The sequence below is a fragment of the Nicotiana tabacum genome, chromosome 18 (assembly GCF_000715075.1).
Source record: "Nicotiana tabacum cultivar K326 chromosome 18, ASM71507v2, whole genome shotgun sequence".
Classification (NCBI taxonomy): domain Eukaryota; kingdom Viridiplantae; phylum Streptophyta; class Magnoliopsida; order Solanales; family Solanaceae; genus Nicotiana; species Nicotiana tabacum.
The window spans coordinates 38244331-38269219 of record NC_134097.1 but is presented as its reverse complement, the minus strand read 5'-3'; the positions used below and the strand labels follow the sequence as shown (position 1 = coordinate 38269219).

The window sequence follows — 24889 nt, the reverse complement described above, 5'->3', positions numbered from 1 at the left end:
AGGCTTTTGAAAAATCCTTACAAAGAAAGGGCCAAACAGAACCCTAATCTATCATCGAGCATGCATCTTTGATGGCTCCGTCAGAGGTTGCTGCCCCAACGGTTTCGGCTACAATCTCAGGACCTTCGACGGCCTCTTCTCCTCGAGGGATTTTGCCTTCATCCTTATCATCTCCTAAGCCACTATCCGGCACACCTCCGGAAGCGAACAGGGCAACAACTTTCTTCTTTAGGGTCTTCACCCTCTCTAGCTCGGCAGACAGATTAATATCTCCCGCATGTATATCCTCAAGAGTCCGCCTTCGAGATTCTAACCGAGCATGCTCCACGGCTTGAGTCAACTTCAGTTCGGCCTCCTCAGGCACTCTCCCGGTTTGAGCGTCTATTACAATGGCACCCTCTTTGTGCACAGATATAAGCGCCTTAGCTTCGGTTTTGATCCTGGATAGTGCAACATCTAACTCAGAGTGGAGACCTCTATATTTTTCAATATCCGCCCTCGCATCTTGAAGCTGACGCCCGACTAAGACCACCTTTTCCTGGAGGGTATCCCTCTTAGAGGTTATCTCTCTCATGCGCCGTTTGAGTTCAAGGATTTTGGAGTCTCTGGCTCGGAGCCCCTCCCTTAGCAGGGCACCTTCCTTTTCAAACTGAATGAAGTAGATCCAAGATGTTAAAACACTAAGATTTGGAAAACATTCAGACAATAGCAAATGGAAACTAGGTAACCTGTTCAACAAGATGAGCCTTCTCATGCTCATGACGGGCCACCTCATCCTGAAATCGGGCGAAAGTCTGATTATAAAGCACCATGGCCTAAAGCCATGAGAAAGACAAGTTAGAAAGACGAAGATCAGAACGACAGGTAGGATTTACAAAAACTACCTGCTCACAAAGCCTGCTTATCTCGTCGAAGACGAGTGAAGCATCGAGCTCGGGAATCCCCTCTGGAGCGGCTGAAGGCCTTTCAAGCGCATCTCTGTCTCTAATAGGCACCCCCACAATGGAAGGTTCTTCATTCAGTGCATATTGCATTCCATTAGGAGGTAAGGTCGTTCCCTAAGGGGAATGACTCACGACAACGGCACCAGCAGGGTCGATTAGGGCCATCTCTTGTCCATGCAGGGCTCCAAAACTGGCTCCTCCGAACCACCTACCGAATATGTTCCAACTCGAGGAGTATTTTGGCCATCGGCCAGCTCGAAGACCTCACCCGATACTCCCTCAATGGCCTCTCCATTCCGAAGTTGGACCGCGACGACATCAAGCTCCAGCTCGGGAGCCACCATCTCTACGGCCTGAGGGTCGATCAGGTTTTCCCCTCCCTTGGAAGCTATTGAGAAATTATTTCCCCCCTCACTTTCAGCTCGAGGACTTCCCGTTGTTTCTAGAGTTAGGGCTTCCGGGTCGGCTTTAGTTTCTTCCACCTTGATCTTTTTGGATTGCGAAGGTTCATTCGACGGATCCCTTTGTCTTTTCTTCCCCTCGCCGGGTCCCAAAGTACCGTCTTCACCAAGTGATGTTCCCTTCATCAAGGGGACCTTCCCTAGATCTACACAAATGCAAGAGGTAAGCACAAGGAATGAGAGTGCTATTAATAGCGATTCAGATTAGAAGGTATGACTGCAACAAGGGTGAAGGCTCACCATGGTCCTTAGCTTCCCATCATGCTTGGGACAGATCACGCCACACTCACTCAGCGTATGGGCAAATTGAGTCCATCTAGCCAACCCAGCCCGAGAGGTCCGTGACCGCGCTGGGGTAAATTGCTATGACTGCATTAGCGGAAGAAATTAAGTGCGTGGAAAAATGTACCTAAAAATAAGCAAGGAAATGCTGGATAACATATCTACTTACGTTCCATGTTCCACCTCTCGGGGAACGACATCCTTTCCACTAGGATCAGGTCCGAAGTCCTAACTCGGACAACGCTACTCATCTACCTTCTGTTCCCTACTTCTTCAATGCAAGCAAAAAGATCCCTCGAAGCTCGGAAGTAGAGCTTAATCAGACCCCCACAGAAGAGACGGGGGTTATACATCCTGATCAGGTGATCGGGGGTGAAGGGCATCCTCTCAGTCATGCTCACATAGTACCTGATCATGTAGACAATGCGCCAGAACGAAGGGTGTGAGCACCTAATTCTTGATCATACTTGGGATTTTTCAATACTTTTTAGTATGTAAATAATTTTAAGTTTAAGCTACATATTTTAATCTTTATTTCATTTTTAGTAGTTTAAGAAAATCAAAAATCAAAAAAAAATATATGTTCTTGATTTTAAAAATATTTAACTAGTATTTTTATTTCATTTTTAGAGAAATTTGAAAACAAAAGAAAAGAAAAAGAGCCAATCAAGTTGTGTCACTTGCCAAAAGATTCCTACCTTATCCCTTCCCTAACTAACTCACATGTACTCACCATTAATCTCATCCACGTTTTATTCCAAAAAAACTTCACATGCATACAAGAGAGGAACGAAAGAATTTTCTGGGCTTTCATTTTTTGTTCTGGGGTCCACACGGCCTTTTTCTAAAACGTCCTCTCCAAGCAAATCAAGAGGGACACTCATATATTAACCCAAGAACTGAGGAGAACGAAAATAGGAAGAGAGTCAAAAGAGAGGGATCAAACAAGAGAAAGAAAATAAATCTGAGAAAATAGAGAGACGAGGGAGGAAAGAAAAGAAGGGGAAAACATGGGAATTAGACGGAAAACAGAACTAAAAACGCAGCTATTCTAGGTGAGAAAATGCAGCTGCTTTCCTATTCTTCTTCCTAACCCATAAACTCATCTTCTTCCTCTAGAAACTCCATTAAAACACAGCAAAACCTCCATAAAAATAACCTCAAAAACTCAGTTGAAAAAAACTACTGGAAAACAGGCCTAAAACCAGTCCTTCAACAGCTGCAAAACAGTGCTGAATTAGCCCCCAAAATCACGCCATAAATTAGCATTAAAATCAGCTAAAAGTGTTCCAAAAACATCTCAAAACAATGAAAAAACACATCAATAACCAGCCCCAAACCCAGCCATTTTCAGCTCGAATTCTTCATCAAAATCCAGCAAAATCTAGCTAAAAAATAGCCAAAAAATAGCTGAAATCACTTTAAAAGATGCAACAAAATCAGCCATGTAGCCATTCCCTGTTAGCTCCTTGCCTCGCCGAACGTTTTCCCAAAGTTCTGCCATCTCCGGCCAGTTGTCTTTCACTTAAAAATAGCTCGAACTCATTTGTAGATCAGCCCAAAAACCAATACCGATCAGACGTTAAACCACCGCAAAAATAGTCGAGGTTGTATTCAAGTTTCCGGCTCGGTTCTGGTCTCTGTTACCATCAAATAACTGCTGCTATAAAGTTTTTCCAAAGGATCATTTTAATAAGGAAAGCTATTTTGAAGGTTCATTTCTCCCACTTTCATTTTATTCTAGTACTGTGCTTATTAATACATGCTTTCGTCTTGTGAAATTTATGTCCATAAAATGTTTGATCTTACTGTTTGTTTGGTTTTTCATTGATTGTTGAGTTTTTATTTTATTTTATTTCATACTTAATTAGAAAATAGCTTACCCATGTGCTTATCTCACTCTCTCTTAAGAAGTGACATGTAAAATGTTGGTTTAAAGTTTGTGCATAATCCGTTGGTGGGTTATACCTAATGAGGTCTATGTTGCTAAATCTAACTAATGGACAATGGGTTGGTTTGATAGAAATAATAATTAGGGTAGTGAATAATCTTGTGAATTTGGTGGGCCGCGAGAAATTACTAAAGTCTTGCATACGTGTTTGAGTCTAGTTAATAAACGTTTGGAGATTAAAATAATTTAACATAGGAGGCCATGAGATTTTGATCTTTAGGAAATAAAAGGGTCAATAATAACTTATAAACATTCGTAGTTTGCTTTAGGCACAATTTTAATTGACTATCATGAATTTGTACACGTTCGCGTGACATAATTATGATTTCTAAAAAAATAAAATCGAGGTATGCGTTCGCGCAAACTCGGCCGACTTTCTTAATATTAATAAAGCGTTATTAATTGTGGACACGTACACGTGACATGATTCTTGATGCGCCAAACAAATGAGTACATGTACGCCTGATTAGTTTCAAACCGCAATTAGACCGATCAAAAGAACCGAACAACTTGTGCCCCATTAGCGCTCTAACACCGTAGAATGTAACCTCATTTACAACCAAGCAACTTCCTGCTCTATGCACCGCACATCCTTTTCCAATAACCACTCAAGACATTCCGTGATTCTCATACACTTATGAAGCATAACATAACCTTTATTGAAATTTCTTAACTCAAGCCATCCTCGGTCCCAACCTCCATAAGTCATAACTGACTCACCCATATGCCTCAGAATGGGACCAACATAGCATATAATCGTGCAATCAACTATTCAATAGCAGTCTCCCCCTCTTGGCTCAAAGCCATAGATCAAAACATAAAATAACTCATAACACATATACTCTATTACTGCCATAACACCCTAGTGAGATTAAACTCAATTGTTCATAAGCTCGTAAAACACAAACCATCTAGTACTTTAAATCTTCTGCAAAACTCGCATTCACCCTTATAACAATCAAGCCCACTGTCTTCGGCGACCCAAATTCAAATTGCAACACATATATTTCCCTGGTAACAGATATCTCCCAATAAACGACATACAAGATCACGCAAACTTCAGAACAATTCGCAGGAGATAGCGCACCTACCTCGCCTCAACTAACATCTCCTTGTACCCATCTGCTGTTATAAGCATTACACAGTTACTTAATCTCCCTGAGTCTGAACTCATATCACAACGTGAAATCCACTTCACTTCCCAACTAGGCAACATGAAAAGGTTCTTCACACTCCCATAACTCGGGGCTATACCTCAAATCAAGATGGAAATCAAACACCAAATAGATCTTTTATCCTCAAGCAGACCCTTCTCGTCTCATTCAAATTATATGCACACAACTCGCAGTCACATCACACTCGTCACGTAGCTACCCAGTCATCACTTCCATTAATAGGGACACCATCGGACATACAAATCCAAAAGCACGTGCTCACACAATCAACGCCTCAATGCTCAAGCTGTAGGCAAAACCCGGCCTCAAGCCCTCCAGACTAGCCCAACATCAACACACAAAGATCACATCTCGCCCCTCGACCAGGGAATCACAAGCCATCGATGCACATATGATACTGAGCGCTCATGTGCTTATACGAATGCGTTGAAGGAATTCAAAGAGTTACATTTCAAGCTAAATCAAGGACGCACGATAAGAATTCAAGATTGTGAAGTTTTTTTCCTAAAGGTTCTGCAGCCTCCCGAGGATAAGTATAGAGGTCTCTGTACCGATCCGCAAAACTCTACTAAACCTTCTCATGACTCGTGAGACCTATATAACCTAGGCTATAATACTAACTTGTCACAACCCTAAAATCGACCCGGTCGTGATGGCGCCTATCGTGAAACTAGGCCAGCCGACACAACTCCCAAATTAACCATTGATCATCAAGAATCATTATAAGCCTTTAATTAAACAAATGTTTCATAATGTAAGTCTACATGAACAGTGATCAAATAATATACAAGCCCAACATCGGGGTGTCACAAGTCACGAGCATCTACTAAGGTCTGAATACAATGAAAAAATCTGAAAGTGTACTGAAAACAGTCTAACGAAAACAAGAGAGAGAAAAGCAGTGTTGTGAACATCAGGCAGCTACCTTGCTAAACTCCGATGACTCTGTCTCCGAGCAATCAACACCCGCTACCGGGTTCAGAAATACCTGAATCTGCACACAAGGTGCAGGGAGTAATGTGAGTACTCCAACTAAGTAAGTAATAAAGGTAAATGATAGTTGAGCAGTAAGAAAACACGTAAAACACAGGGTTACACTACAGCAAATGCAGTACCTTTCCAAAACAGTACAAAAATTATTTATTTCGTAAATCAAGCTCAATTTCCGTATAACCTTTTTAAAACAACTTTTAATAGTTTCAAACGAGTGATAAAACAGTGCCTAAAAAGGATGGAAACATAACCAGCCTCTCGAGCAAAACATGTACCATAAACCGCCCCTCAGGCATAATATCAACAGAACCAACCCCTCGTGCTACCTCACAATCACTCGTAATCAGCCCCTTAGGCATAACATAAATTTAGAACCGCCCGTAGGCCAAGAACATGGAACAACATCAGCCCATTGGGCTATATCACATCTCATACTGGGTACCCGCGCTCACTGGGGGTGCACAGACTCCGGGAGGGGCCCGTTACGGCCCAAGCGCAATAACAAGACATCTCATAGCATAATCAATATATCACTGACTCAGGGCACCGGCTCTCACTGGGGGTGTAAAGACTTTGGGAGGGGCCCCTTACGGGCCAAGAGCAATATCAAGTGTGGCATAATCAATAGGCTCTCGGCCTCATATCAAGCCACCTTGTGGCATAAAACACAAGCCCTCGGCCTCATAATCATAAATCAGTGTATCACTGCTGCGACGTGCAACCCAACCCAATAGTATTCTCACAATGCAGGCCCTTAACCTTACTCAGTCAGAAATCTCTAAAAGCTACTAGGGCATAGTAAAATATGATGATCAGCCCAAAATATCATTTAAAGAGTTAAAACAGAGTAATACTTGGCTAAGTTATGAAAATAGTAGAATATAGCATGACTGAGTACAGATATAAAATCAAAACAGTGAGGAAATAGCAGTAAAAATCCTTTAAGGGTCCAAGACAGTTGGCACGAGGCCCAAATATGGCATTCAGCCCAAAACATGATGATAGCAAACAATTTTCAATCAAATACGCGGTAAAATAGTCATTTGAGATGGACTGAGTCACAATCCCAACGGTGCACGACCCCACGCTCGTCATCTAGCGTGTGCTTCACTTCAAAATAGCACAACGATGTGAAATCTGGGGTTTCATACCCTCAGGACAAACATTTACAATTATTACTTACTTCTATTCGGTCCAAACTCTATCCCGCAATGCCTTTTCCCTCTCGAATCGACCTCCGGATGCTCCAAATCTAACCAAAATCAATACATAACTATTAAAATATGCTAAGGAAACAAAGCCCACTCGAAAATATCCAATTTACATAAAAAATCCCGAAATTGCTCAAACCAGGCACCCAGGCTCACATCTCAGAATCTGATAAAAATCACATCAATAGAATCCACATCCTCTCACGAGTCTTCCCATATCAAATTTATCAAAATCCGACCTCAACTGCCCATTCAAATCCCCAAAAGAATTCTCAAACTTTTCTTCCATTTTCCCCCAGTTTCCACTCTAATTTCTCAAATTAAATGATGAAATTCAAGACTAAATTATGGAATCAAACCAAATATGAATGAAGAATACTTACCCAATAGCTCCGCTAAAAATCTCCTCAAATTTCACCTTTTCCCGAGCTCTCCGATGGTTTTTGTGATATTGGACTTAAACCCTCGATTTTGAACTTAAACATTCTACCCAGTTATTTCCTTCATCGCGATCGCGGAAATTACCTCGCGATCGCGAAGCACAAAAATGAACTGCCCTTCAACTTACCTTATGCGATCGCGGAAAAACGCGATCGCGAACAACAAACTCATCAATCATCGCGAACGCAACCCTCACTACGCGATCGCGTAGAGAAAATCCTTCTCTCACGACCGCTCCAAATCCTTCTTCGCGATCGCGACCTTATCCCTGCGGTCGCGATAGCCAAAACCACATACCTTCGTGATCATAGACCCAAATTGGCGATCGCATAAGACGAATTTCTCAGCTGCCCTTAATAGACCTACGTGATCGCGAACCTTACTATGCGATCGTAGAGAACAAAAGTCTGCAACAGAACTGAAGCCAAATCTCCAATTTTTCAAACATATAATTGGTCCGTTTAACCACCCGAACCTCATCCGAGACCCTCGAATCCTCAACCAAATATGCTAACATATCCCATAACATCATTCAAACTTGTTCCAACCTTAGGAACGCTCAAAACAACATCAAAATACCAAATCATCATCGAATTCAAGCCTAAGAATTCAAAAAACTTTCAAATTTTGCTTTCGATCAAAATGTCTATCAAACCTCGTCTGCATGACCTAAAACTTTGCACATACATCACAAATGACAAAACGGACCTACTCTAACTTCCAGAATTCCATTCTGACCCCTATATCAAAATCTCACCCTATCAACGGGAAAACACCAAATTCCAATTTCGCCGATTCAAGCCTAAACTTTCCACGAAAGTCCAAAATACATTCCGATCACGCTCCTAAGTCCCAAATCACATAATGTAGCTAATCAAATCATAAATATTCAAATCCGAGATCATATACTAACAAGTTAAAACTTGGTCAAACCTTTCATATTTTAAGCTTCAAATGAGAACTGTTCTTCCAAATTCATTCTGATTATCCTGAAAACCAAAACTGACAATTTACATAAGTCATAATACATCACACGGGGCTAGGCATGGCCGAGAACGGGCGAGCGAAGTGCAAAAGCTCAAAACGACTGGTTGGGTCATTACATCCTCTCTCATTTAAACATACGTTTGTCCTCGAACGTGCCCAGAGTTATTCCGAAAGTCATCAAATCGCAGTATAACCTTACCATGAACATACCCCGGGGGTGATGCCATGTCACCCTATCTCATATAGGTCCGATAACACAATGTAACTAAAATTTCACAATCCAACCTAGACCATATACCTTAGAACCCCATTTCCACTTCTGAAATCATCCACAAGATTAGAATCTCACATCTATACTCTGAATAAGCCCGAACAAGCTATAACAAACCATACCCGCAAACTCAAATGTCATTACATGATATACCACATACTCAAACACTCGCAGCGATAAGTCCTAATCCCAGCATTTGCCCAAAACAACCGAATACCGATAATACCTCTTATCCAATAAAGCCTCATTCCAACACTTCCGTATACTATCAATGATAACTAAAACATGCAGTAAGTCATAACCATTCCTCATATCAACCATTCATGAAGCCACTTCTCCTTTGGCAAGGACCATAGCAAATTTATGAGCCTAACCTCGATATTATCCTTCCAACATGCTGAAAACGAATCCGTTTGTACCCATTATAGATCACAATGATCTCACCTAACCCAACACAACCACTCTAGTGATATGACATATCAATACAAACTAAAGCCACAATTCGTGCAATCCGTGCACCAATAAACAACAATCCGAACATACTCAAATCATGAAAATGACTTGAATGAAAGAGTTGTACTGCAAGCTCACCAGTACCACCACAACACAATGCTGAGAACTCATCACACGTCATAGAAACAGAACACACGAATCTAACCCGAATGTTCAAACCTCCACATAACTTCACTACAATACGCAACCGTATCCAAACACTGGTCCATATGAAATACCTCAAGTCACTGTGCTTAAATCGACAACCGTGGTGGAAACCATCAAGAACTCTCCGAATTCCATTTGCACAAAACTAAACCGTCAAGACTGAATCCTTCTAACTCAACCAAGCTACGCAGGTCACTAAAACCCAAGAGAATTGCCGCGAAACACCTGTAGAAACTTATTACCTCGTAAGCACCCAAAGAACTAGTCATATCCTTACCATGCCGATCCGGCCTACTACCAAGCTATCCCATCTATCCAAGTTCCTACTGATTTACCTTCAACTTGATACTTCTTCTTGCTATAGCACCCTAATCCTCGACTCAGACTCGCCACACGAGTCCCAAGCATAAAGTCACATCGTCCTACGGTTCATAAGCTACTGACTACTCTCTCAAATATCCCCAAAAGCACCACATTCGAAATACTCACCTTGAAGAGACTTCCTGCGAATCTAAAGCCATTACCTCCACCGTCCTAATACTGATGTGTAGAACCCATAATGATATAGAACTACAATGAGTCTTGATACCATCCAATGCAAACCTCAGTTTTTAGACAATAATACAACTTGAAAATCTCCAATTATTACATGTAAAGTCTTGAATCCGTTAGAACCATTCTCGAGAGTCATCCTCTCTGCTCAAACTGCAATTAGACCGATCAAAAGAACCGAACAACTTGTGCCCCATTAGCGCTCTGACACCGTAGAATGTAACCTCATCTACAACCAAGAAACTTCCTGCTCTATGCACCGCACATCCTTTACCAATAACCACTCAAGACATTCTGTGATTCTCATACACCTATGAAGCATAACATAACCTTTAATGAAATTTCTTTACTCAAGTCATCCTCGGTCTCAATCTTCATAAGTCATAACTGACTCACCCATACGCCTCAGAATGGGACCGACATAGCACATAACCGTGCAATCAACTATTCAATAGCAGACTCCCCCACTTGGCTCAAAGCCATAGATCAAAACACACAGTAGCTCATAACATATATACTCTATTACTGCCATAACACCATGGTGAGATTAAACTCAATCCTTCATAAGCTCGTGAAACATAGACCATCTAGTACTTTAAATCTTCTGAAAATCTTGCATTAACAGTCAAGCCCACTCTCTTAGGCGACCCAAATTCAAATTGCAACACATATATTTCCCTGATAACAGATATCTCCCAATAAACGACATACTAGTTCACGCAAACTTCAGAACAATCCGCAGGAGATAGCATACTTGCCTCGCCTCAACTAATATCTCCTTGTATCTATCCATTGTCATAAGCATTACACAGTTACTTAATCTTCCTGAGTTTGAACTCATATCACAACGTGAAATTGACTTCACTTCCCATCTAGGCAACATGAAAAGGTTCTTCATACTCCTATAACTCGGGGTTATACCTCAAATCAAGATGGAAATCAAGAACCAAATAGTTCTTCTATCCTCAAGCAGACCCTTCTCGTCTCATTCAAATCATATGCACACAACTCGCAGTCACATCACACTCGTCACGTAGCTACCCAGTCATCACTTCCACTAATAGGGACACCATCGGACATACAAATCCAAAAGCATGTGCTCACACAATCAATGCCTCAATGCTCAAGCTGTAGGAAAAACCCGGCCTCAAGTCCTCCAGACTGGCCCAACATCAACATACAGAGATCACATCTCGCCCCTTGAATAGGGAATCACAAGCCATCGATGCACATCTGATACTGAGCACTCATGCGCACATACGAACGCGTGGAAGGAATTCAAAGAGTTACATTTCAAGCTGAATCAAGGACGCACGATAAGAATTCAAGAATGTGAAGTTTTTTTTCCTAAAGGTTCTGCAGCCTCCCGAGGATAAGTACAAACATCTCTGTACCGATCCGTGAGACTCTACTAAACCTGCTCATGACTCGTGAGACCTATGTAACCTAGGCTTTGATACCAACTTGTCACAACCCTAAAACTGACCCGGTCATGATGGTGCCTATCGTGAAATAAGACTAGCCCACACAACTCTCAAATTAACCATTGATCAATAAGAATTATTTTAAGCCTTTAATTAAACAAATGTTTCATAATGTAAGTCTACATGAACAGTGCGGAAATAATATACAAGCCCGACATCGAGGTGTCACAAGTCACAAGCATCTACTAAGGTTTGAATACAACAGAAAAGTTTGAAAGTGTTTGAATACAGTCTAACGAAAACAAGAGGGAGAAAAGCAATGATGCAAACACACAATTAGTCTGTTTAACCACCCGAAACTCATCCGAGGCCCTCGGGACCTCAACCAAACATGCCAATATATCCCATAACATCATTCAAACTTGTTTCAACCTTCGTAGCGCTCAAAACAACATCAAAACACCAAATCATCATCGAATTCAAGCCTAAGAATTTCAAAAACTTCCAAATTTTGCATTCGATCAAAAAGTCTATCAAACCTTGTTCGAATGACCTGAAACTTTGCACACACGTCACAAATGACACAACATGCCTACTCCAACTTCCAGAATTCTATTCTGACCCCTATATCAAAATCTCACCTATAAACCGGAAAGCGCCAAAATTCCAATTTCGCTGATTCAATCCTAAACCTTCCATGGACCTCCAAAATACATTTTAATCACTCTCTTAAGTTCCAAATCACCTAACGGAGCTGAAAAATCATAAAAATTCCAATCCGAGATCATATACTAACAAGTCAAACTTGGTCAAACCTTTCAAATTTTAAGCTTCAAACTGAGAACTGTTCTTCCAAATTCATTCCGATTATCCTAAAAACCAAAATTGACAATTTACATAAGTCATAATACATCACACAGGACTAGTCATGCCTAGAACTGGCGAGCGAAGTGCAAAATCTCAAAACGACCGGTTGGGTCTTTATAGTCTACTTGGGTAAACCATGTCTAGAACACACCCCTAGGGTTTAAACCTAGAATAACATAGCCTAATGTCGGATCCCTAGTAGGAAAATTTGTTTGCATCATGTGCATTTGACTTAGGGCACTCAAGACAGGGGTTGGGTTCGTCTAGGACTGGTGTACCCGAAATGAAAGACCATCCTGATGCATCTTAAGTGATATTTGTACATTTATTTGCTTCGGCTTGTATGTTGACCGGCGAAGGAAAGAAAAATAATAGAAAAACCAAGAGTGAGGTAGGATAGAGGATTCACCCAGTTATAAAAATTCTGTTATTTGAAAATGCCTCGAAACTCTGCCAAAATTTAGAAAAAAAAAGAAAGGAAAATGTATTTCAAAAAAAATGAAAGTGAGTCAATATCATATTTTTCCAATTACGTCAAAACTGACGAACTACGCAGGTCTGATTCTCACCGGATGTGAGATACGTAGGCAAACCTCATCGGTTCCGGCCCACCATTTTCTAAAAATCCAAAAAAAAATCTGTTACTTCCTTCTTTAGAAAGTCTTTCTTTTAGACCACAATTTTAAAATATTTTCTTTTAATCTATCTCAAAATCCAAAAATATTTGTTTGAAAATTCAAAAGAAAATTTAAGATTCAAAAAATATTTTCTCTTTTATTTTGTAGTATTTTTTCATAAATTCAAAGTGAAAGTCCAAAAATATTTCCTTTCTTCTTTAAAAGTTTTTCTTTCGAAATTTCCAGAAAAAAAAAAGTAGTTAAAATTCAAAAAAAAAAATTTCTCTTCTTTAGACGTCTTTCTTTTCAAAAATTCTTTTAAAAAAAAAACAAGTCAGAATCCAAAAATATTTTTTTTCTTCTTTGTAAGTATTTCTTTCGAAAAAAATAAATAAATTTCAAAATCCAAAAAAAGAGTTAGTTTATTTACTTTATTTTCCGTCTTCCCGAATAATCCAAGATCTGATTCATGTTCCCACATGATACGTAGACAACCCACATCAGGTTCGATCACCATTAAAAAAATGAAAAAATAGGAAAAAATGAAAAAATGATGATAATAATAAGGACTGACTGAGTCCATTCTAATGTCTCTTTTGTTTTGAATTGTGAAGAAAGTTTGAGGTGGTCGGTTTGTGGTAAGCGGACAACACAAGATCCAAGGAAAAATGACAACTGACATTGAAGCTGTTATAAGTGCTCAAGAAACTCAGGGTCAAAGGGTTCAATAAGAGTCTACTGCGTTTGAGGAAAATAGAATACGGAAACAGTAAATGACCAAAATGTGTCAAGCATGGGCCAATGGCCAAGGGCAGCCTTGTTATGAGTCACAATTTGTTACCCAGCAAGAGTAGTACCACTCTCCTGAGTACCACTTCAACTTGTTTGATCTTCCTGCAAACGTTAAGAAGCCTGCCCGAAAGATGGCACAGGAAAAAATGACCCAAAGAGTGAAAAGCTTAGAATAACAGTTGAAAAACATACAAGGGTTGGCAAGTTAGAAGAATATTGCTTTCAAGGATCTATGTATGTTCCCCGATGTCCACTTGCCACTTGGTTTGAAGATCCCTAAATTTTAAAAGTATGATGGACATGGAGACCCCATAGCCCATATGAAAAGGTATTGCAATCAGCTAAGAGGTGCAGGAAGAAATGAAGAATTGTTAATAGCTTATTTTGGGGAAAGCCTTAAGGGAGTAGCATCCGAATGGTTTATGGATCAAGACACATCTCGCTGGTACGTCTGGGATGACATGGCACAGGCCTTTGTCAAACAATTCCAATACAACATTGTCATTGCCCAAGACCGCAATTCCTTTTCAAACCTGAAGAAGAAACCAATTGAAAGTTTCAGGGAATATGCCATTAAATGGAGAGAACAAACAACTAGAGTTAAGCCACCCATCGACCATGAGCTAATCACTGTCTTCCTTCATGCTCAAGAGCCAGCTTACTTTCAAAATATGATGTCCGCAGTTGGCAAATCCTTCTCGAAAGCAATCAAAATGGGATAAATGGTAGAGAACGGCCTTAAGACGGGTAGAATTATAAGTGAAGCAGTTCTCAAAGCCGCAACTCAGGCTGTCCAGATTGAATCCAATAATTTGGTGACACGAATGAGAAGGTTGAAGAAATCATGATGACATCAGGGTCGAGAAGAGGTCTCAGGAGAACATCTCGAAGGTACGAGCAGCCTCCTCTGGTTTTCCATGACTCCCCTTAGCACTATTATCCACCTCAGAACTCTCAATACTCTGTTGCTTCACCTCAGTCTGTTGCCCGGCCACCAACATACCCCAAAAGGCGAGCACTAGCACCGCAAAATCTCCACTAGCCTCCACAAAATTTTCAAGTGCCCTATAACCCACATCTATGCCAGGGGTATAGAAGCGAACAAAGGTTGAAAGATAATTTTACACCAATAGGAGAGTCCTCTGCAAGCTTATTTGAGAAGTTAAAAAATCATGACATAATTGCACTCATTCCTCCAAATCATGTGGACCCACATGCAAGAAGCTTTGACCCACCTAAAAAGTGTGAATACCATTCCAATGCTCAGGGGCACAATGTTGAAAGCTGTCATGATTTGAAAAGAGAAATAGAAAGGATGATCCAGGAAAAACTGATTGTGATCCAAGACAGTGGCGCCTAGAATATCACGCAGAATCCTTTACCTGCACATGATGATGCATACTTTGTGGGGATGATGTCTGCTGACATGGAGTATGAGAATCCTCTCGGGAACGAAATTGGAGAAGGCTCTGGTGATTCTGATGATTAAATTTGTGGCTAAATGTCAAGCCTAAGAAATTGAAAAGTCATTCCCTCTTTACTAGGAAGAAATCTTGTTATCTTGTTTTGATGTTTTTTCTACTATCTGGGTTATTTCGGGGTTGTTACCCAGATTTTATTTGTTTTATTGAGTCAAACCCTTCCCTCCCTCCATTATGTCTGTGTGAGTCTTATCTATCTGTTTTGTTGCTATTTTTCATTAGCCGGGTTATTTTAAGGTTGTAACTCGGATTTTAGGTTGTTTGGCTGGTTGTTTACTCAATGAAATACAATTTATCCTTTTGTGTCATTCCATTCTTAGTTCTTTTCCCTCTAGTTTTAATGACATGACATGCATGCGAAATTTTTATCCAGATATTAGAAAATTAATTTAAGCTTGAATTGGACAACTGAGAAAAAGAAACTTTTGAGGATGAAAAAGAGTTGAAATACCTTGGAATTAAGCCCGAGTAAAATTCAAGTGGAAGTAGAATAGTCATACCTATGGAGGTTAAGAATCTTTACCTTCAAAATCATTGTGAAGATCGGGTTGAGGAAGAATCAATTGAAGTTTGTTGGAAAGTTTTACATTAAGGGATGGAAGGTTTCTTTCGACCACGACACACCAAGAAGATAGGCATGTTCATCAATATTGTGATCGCAAAAGGATACTCTGTTTGGCAATCTCGAGGCTGGGAGGCCCTTTTTCTGCTATCCAAATATTTTATATCCTTCGTTACTCTTTTTGATCCTGTGTTATTTTCTTTGACCACCCTCTTTTGGAATCATGTTAAGAATCAAAAGTCCAAAAAAAAAGAAAAATAAGAACAATACAAGTCCATGCCCCAAGAGTACAAACTGGGGCAGCTCTTTGAAAGTTCAAGTGGAAAAAAATAACAACAAAAGAATTGTCAAAGGTCAATGCCCCTAGAAGATAGAAGTTGGGGCAAACAAAAAGAAAAAAAAAGAAAAAAAAAGAAGAAAAAAAGAAAAAAAAAGAAAAAAATAGAAAGAAAGATGAAAAATAGTTTAGGTCAGATGTTTGAACTACGTTAGACCTGACTCCTTAAAAAAGAAGAAAAAAGGATACGTCGGTAGCCTTACACGGTTCGGTGCAACAAAATAAAAGTCACAAAAAAGAAAAAGAAAAAAAAAGAAAAAATTCCAAAAATCCCCAGTATCTGAAACTGGGGTAAAGATTTTATTTTAGGTATAAAAGAGTCGATTCCAAGAGTTCTAAGTCAACAACCCCCTCAGTTTGAGTCTACTTTGAGCCTTATGCCATCCTTTCTTTCCAACCCTATCCAAAAACCTTCCCAATAAGACCTCCCGATAAGCCTTCAAGAATGTCAAGAGACGCATGCAATGAGCAACAGTTGTCACACGACATAGAACACTTTCAAGTTGCTCACAAAAAAAGGGGGAAAGAAAAAGAAAAAGAAAGAGAAAAATAAAAATGAGAGAGTCTTACTAGTGAATACCCTCACGGGCACTGTAAGGCGGCGGTAAACAGAGATAAATAAATGAGAGAGACTTATTGGTGAAAACTCCTCGGGGCACCACTAGTCGAAAGTGAGTTATGAAGTTGATGCAAAGAATTAGCACAAACAAGCCCGACTTCAAAGTTCATAAGAATGGTAAAAGGGAAGATTAGATCAGTTTGATAGATCAAGCCGTTGAGTCCAAAATGCATGTCATGATCATTAAGGCTAGTTATTGAAAAAAAAGGAAAAAAAAAAGCTCTTCCTTCTGTCCTTCCAACAGGGGCATTTCTTGTTAAAACTTGTTTCTTTGCATCATTGTGTCCTTCACTCTAAGTCAGTCCTTGTCAAAACAAGCAAGAAAAGATTTCAAAATCTGCTACTAGATTTTCAGTCGCACAAAGTAAATTTGGCCAGCACACTCTGTTATTACTGTCAACATGCCTTGAGGATTCATGCAAAAGCTCTCCCAAAAGACTCTTGTCAGTCTGCTTGGCACAAGCAAAGATAACTTGTGATTCTGTTTGATAGACAAATTGCTCAAAAAGCAGGAAGTCATTCAAGATATCAGAAAAGGTCACCTAAACAAAGATCTCTAGTTGGGATAAAGCTGATTGAGCCACAAATACAAATGGTACTGGGTGTGAAACAATAAGGGTTGATACAGAGCAAAAGTCTCTTGAAACCAACTCAAGCTGATTGAGCATAAGCCAAGCTGCTCAAGACTCAAGGCCACAAACCGACCACAACTTTTAAAACTGACAAATATTTTCTTTGCTTGAACAGGAACGAAGCAGTGCAAGGAAAGTGGTTTAAAAAAAAGAAGGAAAAGAAAAGAAGGGTAGAGCTGACAAAGGGAAGTTTCTCAAATCTTTGCTTTTATTTGCCTTGCTATTATGCATAAATATTGCCATTGCTCTTCACATTTTTCCTCCTAGTATAAAAAGTCCTAGTCTGATGGATTTTCCTCCAAAACAATAAAAACTTAGTCTGATGAATCTTTCTCCTAAGAACAAAATCTTAGTCTGATGAATTTTTCTCCTAAGATAGAAGACCTAGTCCGATGAACCTTCTCCTAGGATAGAAATCTTTGTCTGATGAATTTTTCTCCTAAGATAGAAAACCTAGTCTGATGAATTTTCTCTTAGGATAGAAATCTTAGTCTGATGAATCATTCTCCTAAGATAGAAGACCTAATCTGATGAACCTTCTCCTAGGATCGAAATCTTAGTCTGATGAATCTTTCTCCTAAGATAGAAGACCTAGTCTGATGAACTTTCTCCTAGGATATAAGTCTAAGTCTGATGAATCTTTCTCCTAAGATACCAAAAAAAAGAGACCTAGTCTGATGAACTTTTTCCTAGGATCAAAATCTTAGTCTGGTGAATCTTTCTCCTAAGATAGAAAACCTAGTCTGATGAACCTTCTCCTAGGATTGAAATCTTAGTCTGATGAATCTTTCTCCTAAGATAGAAAACCTAGTCTGATAAATTTTCTCCTAGGATAAACGTCTTAGTCTGATGAATCCTTCTCCTAAGATAACAAAAAAAGACCTAGTCTGATGAACTTTCTCCTAGGATCAAAATCTTAGTCTGATGAATCTTTCTCCTAAGATAGAAAATCTAGTCTGATGAATTTTCTCTTAGGATCAAAATCTTAGTCTGATGAATCTTTCTCCTAAGATAGAATACCTAGTATGATGAACTTTCTCCTAGAATAGAAATCTTAGTCTGATGAATCTTTCTCCTAAGATACCAAAAAAAGAAAAAAGACCTAGTCTGATGAACTTTCTCCTAGGACCAAAATCTTAGTCTGATGAATTTTTCTCCTAAGATAGAAGACCTAGTCTGATGAATTTTCTCCTAGGATAGAAATCTTTCTCCTAAGATAACAAAAATACATAGTCTGATGAACTTTCTCCTGGGATAGAAATTTTAGTCCGATGAATCTTTCTCTTAAGATAACAAAAAAGGGACTTAATCTGATGAATCTTTCTCCTAAGATAATAAATTAGAAAACTTAGTCTGATGAATCTTTCTCCTAAGATACCAAAAAAAAGGAGAAGAAAAGGACCTAGTCTGATGAATTTTCTCCTAAGATAAACGTCTTAGCCTGATGAATCTTTCTCCTAAGATAGAAAACCTAGTCTGACGAATTTTCTCCTATGATAATTTGAAAAAAAAAAAGGAAGTCTGTATTTGAAAAAAAAAGAAGGGGTCAATTTTAGTTTTCTTAAGTTATCAATCTTTAGTTGTCTTGAAATCAGGACCCTCTTGTATATTAGGATTTAGCTTTTAAATTCATAGAACTCTTTTGGATAACAGGATTCGATTAACACTCACAGATGTTCCCGGTGCAAACTAGGGCAGAAAGGTTTCTTTTGTTTTGTCTGTTTTGTTGTAGTAGCAGGCGCCCACCTAGAGAACAAGGGAACTCATTTCAGAATTCATTTCAGAGTCGTCTGAAGTTTCAAGTCAGTAGCAGGCGCCCACCTGGAGAATAAGGGAATTCATTTCAAGTTCCAGTCAAAGACAGCATGATCCCTCCTGAAGAATAGGGGAAACCTCCAGTCCTGTTGTCAATTCAAGTTAGAAGTAGCATAAGCTTGCGGCAAGAATAAAAAGTTTCGATCCAAGAAAAAAGAAAGAAAAGAAATAAAAAGGGAAGTGAATCCAAATGCAGAAGCAGAGAAAAGTTGGAATGCTCAAGACGTGATTGAAGTCACAAGCTTTGCATATTCCACCTTGATCCGAGAAGTTGAAAAGGAATGAACCAGCACTTGCAGCTAACAAGTGTCAAGATTCAGATCAAAGTCCGCACTAAGAACCAACCAAGACTCAAGATCAAGCTTCAGAAGACTTATAGATAGGAATCTTGTAACTCGTAGCTGGTAGGCTTAGTTAGTCTTTTTAATTTGATTTTTGATGTAATAACATGACCACGGACCGAAGCCTTGGACGGAACCTCACTAGACTCTCGAACTCGGCATTCCATCATTCTCCTTGAACTACACGCGACGTGATTCCCTTATAACCCAGGATATGTAGGTTGTCCAAAATCAGGACTCAGTTGCACCTTTTTCTTTTATTTCCTTCCTCTTTTGAATAACGATATGGTCAGAAATTAGTCACATGGCTCACTTTTTCTTTGCCCGAAAACTCTTCGTGTTTTCGAGAAAAGAGGGGCAGCTGTGAGCACCTAATTCTTGACCATACTTTGAATTTTTTAACACTTTTTAGTATGTAAATAATTTTAAGTTTAAGCTATATATTTTAATCTTTATTTCATTTTTAGTAGTTTAAGAAAATCAAAAATCAAAAAACAAATTATGTAAGTTCTTGATTTTAAAAATATTTAACTAGTATTTTTATTTTACATTTTTAGAGAAATTTGAAAACAAAAGAAAAGAAAATGAGCCAATCAATTTGTGCCACTTGCCAAAAGATTCCTACCTTATCCCTTCCCTAACTAACTCACATGTACTCACCATTAATCTCATCCATGTTTTATTCCAACAAAAATTTACATGCACACAAGAGAGGAACGAAAGAAATTTCTAGGCTTTCATTTTTTTCTGGGGTCCACACGACCTTTTTCTAAAATGTCTTCTCCAAGCAAATTAAGAGGGACACTCATATATTAACACAAGAACCGAGGACAACGAATATAGGAAGAGAGTCGAAAGAGAGGGATCAGCCAAGAAAAAGAAAAATGGAGAGAAAACAAATCTGAGAAAATAGAAAGACGAGGGAGGAAAGAAAAAAAGGGAAAAACAGGGGAATCAGATGAAAAACATAGCTAAAAATGCAGCTATTCTTGGTGAGAAAACGCAGCTGCTTTCCTATTCGTCTTCCTAACCCATAAACTCATCTTCTTCCTTTAGAAACACCATTAAACACACAGCAAAACCTCTAAAAAAATAACCTCAAAAACTTAACTGAAAAAACCTGCTGGAAAACAGGCCTAAAACTAGTCCTTCAACAGCTGCAAAATAGCCCTGAATTAGCCCCCAAATCACGCCAAAAATCAGCATGAAAATCAGCTAAAAGTGTTCCAAAAATACCTCAAAACAATGAAAAAAACACATCAATAACCAGCCCCAAAACCAGCCATTTTTCAGCTCGAGTTCCTCAGCAAAATCCAGCTAAATATAGCCAATAAATAGCTGAAATAACTTTAAAAGACGCAGCAAAAACAGCCATGTAACCATTCCCTGTTAGCTCCTTGCCTCGCTGAACGTTTCGCCGGAGTTCTGCCATCTCCGGCTAGTTCTCTTTCACTTGAAAATAGCTTGAACTCATTCGTAAATCAGCCCAACAAACCAACGCTGATCAAACATTAAACCACCGCAAAAATAGTCGAGGTTGTATTCGAGTTTCCGGCTCGGTTCCGGCCTCTGTTACCATCAAATAATTGTTGCTATAAAGTTTTGCCAAAGGATCATTTTAATAAGGAAAGCTATTTTGAAGGTTCAATTTGAGGCGCGTGGTCTTTGCTCTTCGCAATCGTGTCTGGACTTCCGCGATCGCGATTAAGGGAAATGCTGGGTAGAATATAAAAATTTTAAATCGAGGGTTTAGCCATTTTTGAGAAAACTTAAGCTTGGGAGCTCGGATTTGAGCGAGGTTTTGAGGGATTTTCAGAGATATCGATTGGGTAACGATTCTTAACTCTTTTTTGCTTGTAACCCATTAATCTAAACATGAATTCATCATTAAATTTCGGAATTTATATGAAAATTTGGGGAAAGAACTTAGACCAAAAATTTGAGTTTTGATTGGGGATTTGACATCGGATTCGGATAATTTTTATATGGTTAGACTCGTGGGAGTATAAAGATTCTGAAAATATGAATATAATATTTTTCCTTCTATATTTCTTTTCCTTGTTAGATATTCTGGAGTTAGAGCACTGTGTAGTGATCCTTAGCTTGTGATTCATGGGTTTCCGAGTCTTGGAGATATGTATTGGTTTCTGAGAGTTAAATATTGTATATGTCGAGCGACACCCGAGCAACACTTTTAAACACTGTTTTATCACTCTTCATTCTGTTTTAATTTATTTTTATTCCGCACTTTGGTTATCTTCCGCAATTTAGGCTTACCTAGTCGTAGAGGACTAGGTACCATCACAATAGTTCACGGAGGGTGAGTCGGGGTCGTGACAGAGAAATTACTAAAGTCTTGCATACGTGTTTGAGTCTAGTTAATAAACGTTTGGAGATTAAAATAATTTAACATAGGAGGCCATGAGATTTTGATCATTAGGGAAATAAAAGGGTCAATAATAACTTATAAACATTCGTAGTTTGCTTTAGGCGCGATTTTAATTGACTATCGTGATTTTGTACACATTCGCGTGACATAATTATGATTTATTAAAATATAAAATCGAGGTATGCATTCGCGCAACCTCGGCCAACTTTATTAATATTAATAAAGTGTTATTAATTGTGGACACGTGCGCGTGACATGATTCTTGACGCGTCAAACAAATGAGTACACGTACGCGTCAAATTATAAGTGGTAAAAGATAAATGTACATAGGTTTTAAAATGAGAAGTTATACAATTTAATTAAGCCAAGTATGATTAAAGCGGCCATGCTAAAACCACGGAACTCAGGAATGTCTAACATCTTCTCCCGGGTTAACAAAATTCCTTACTCGGATTTTTGTATTAGCGAATTGTAAATAGAGCCAAACTTCCACGATTCTGGATTTTAAACCGGTGACTTGGGACACCATAAATTATCCCAAGTTGCGACTCTGAATTTGAATAAATAATCCTGTTTCGATCATTGTCACTTTAATTGGAAAAACTCCCTTATATCCGCCCTCGGGTAAAAAGGAGGTGTGACAAAGGGTGAATTTGGCCGAGGGTCACTTGATACCGTTGACAGAAGTCGAGAATCACGGGATCAATTGGAGGCAAGGATGGCCCCACCAGACTAAGGGTAAATGGGTAAGTATACACACTGAGAAAATCGGCTTTGTATATTGTTATGTCCTCCTCCCAAGTAGGGATCTCCACAAGCACTGTGTCCCCAGCGGCAATCAGTCCTCACCCTTTCTACGTCTGTTATTGAGCTAATATACTGAGACAGGTTCACGACGCCTCGGCTTCGAAGAAGGTCTCTCTACCTTGAAATCGAAAGCCGCTGCAAAAAATCATGGAACGCATTCCTCAGCATGAGGAGGCAGTGCTGCTTTGCCTTTAGATGGAGGTGGAGAAGAGAAGGTCACGTTCTCCTGAGACGCAGAGGCGGAAGTTTTCGCCATTCCTAAAAGATTTCAGAAGAGAAAGAGAAGTTGCTTTTCAAAGAAAGAACAAAAGTAAAGGTAGAAGGAACCTTTTTGGGGGCTTGGTGGTACAGTGAGTTCTAAAGAACGAGAAGAGAAGTATTTATAAAGGCCCCGCATGCACGTTGAAGGAGGCCAAGGGACATCCAACCGCTGTAATCAATGCAAAGGTTTTCAAGGGCTGTGTGTACACCGTCTTTTGGCACCTTATGGACACTATCGTTACGGAAGTACCAGAGGGGTCAGAATTCAAGGTCGTTTCTTATCACTTTCACTCTAATAAACGCGGGGACTATCTGTATAAGGTAAAATCGGAGGGTTCAATTTTCCTTCGTTGTGGTGCCTCATAAGCATATTTCGCAGGTTCGAGACTAGGGTCGAGGTTCACCCTCGAGGGCTATCGACGCTCGACCTTGGGGCGATGCAGACCAACGGCTATAATGGAAAAGTGGGGAGTTCCCAAGGCGCATAACTAGAGCTCACAAAGTCTAGTGAGCTAAGCAGACCCGAATCATGACATCAATTAGATATCCCATCTCCATATCTTTGTAATAAATGTATTTGTACTATGTTGGAATTTTTTCTCGTATATAAAGGGGATCCTTGTCATTTTGTAGTGATCTGTTGCTCAATACTAAATACACAAGAATATCCTCTCTGCTCTCTAACATATTCTCTTTATATTATTGCTTCCATTTATTGCCCATATTTATTGTGTTCTATTTATTATTCTCCATTTATTGCTTATTATTGGCCATAAAGAGCCGTCATTGATTTTATTCTAACTGTTAGTCTCTATCGACCACCCTCGGCGGACATCGAACTCGACCCCAAGGCCCCAAATAAGTAAGCTCGAGACTCCGATTGACAGCGATTCAGTTTGGTTATCACCTTGCTCTCAAGCTCTTATCTCGCTTCTAAGTCTTTCACATAGCATCAACTGCTTAACAACTAGCATAAAAATAGATCACGTATTTTAAGAACCACTAAATCAAATTTAATTGTTATTACCATTTTTACGGTAAACACAAATATTCTTGTTGAGAAAAAAATATACATTTGATAAAAAGATAGTGAATGATCTCCAAATAGGGAAAGAATACCAATTTCCGGTAAAATAAACAATTAGTTCTAAAAAATTTCTAACTCTAATCAGTCTTGATAGATTGATTTATTTATTTCTAACTCAAATAAGTTTTGATTGATTCAAAAAAATTCTAACTCTAATAAAATTTGCTCTTTCCTATCAGGCATACGAACATCCTCCCATGTGTGCCAATTATCTACAGACTGTTGACTTGTAATATAGTGTGACTTTACAAAAATAGGTGCGTGAAGGTTGATTTTTTTGCTGACATGGAGGATTCCAACCGTAAAAAATTGGATTCTTTATAATCCCTTCCCCATACCCGAAAATCTACCGTATTTTTTCCCAAAAAAATCCTAGGTTGTCTCTAACAGAGGAGATCGAAGATCCAAACCGAAATTTCTCAATATCTTTCTCTTGTTTCATACCAGTAACTGAAGGCTCGAACATGTAAATGATTTTCTTCTATTTTTTTCTTCCTCTTTTCTTTAGTTACTCGATGTAATTGACAGTGGATTTGTCTGGTCCGGTTTCGCAAAGGACAATGAATTCACATAATAGACCTATTATTTGTCACGGTGGGATCAATTCTCTATTGAAAACATCTTGTTCAGAGAGAAACCCAGGTCTTTGATTTTATCGCTGCAGAATTGACGAAGTAGGCACATGAATTTATCTTCGTTGTTAAATTCTTCTTCATTGTTTGCCGATTTTACAAATTGTATCTTTTTTGGTCTATTTTATGTAGGAGAAAGGTGGATGCAAATTTTTTATGTGGTATGAACCTCAATTTCTAGATCAAGCTACAAGGATGATATGGGGGTTGTTGAAGAAGGTCAAAAAGAATGATGCAACTTAACTTAATACTAAAAGGTGGAAAAAATGTTGCTTGGTGTTAGTTATGATATTTATGT

General features: G+C 39.1%; 1 long non-coding RNA gene across 1 annotated transcript; it reads left to right on the top strand.

The window, feature by feature from the left end:
- The first annotated feature begins 2457 nt into the window (after positions 1–2457).
- LOC142172892 (uncharacterized) lies at positions 2458–23553 on the top strand. The gene is made up of 2 exons (XR_012702020.1): positions 2458–3400; positions 17375–23553. It is a non-coding gene; the product is annotated as an uncharacterized LOC142172892 (long non-coding RNA).
- Positions 23554–24889: the final 1336 nt, after the last annotated feature.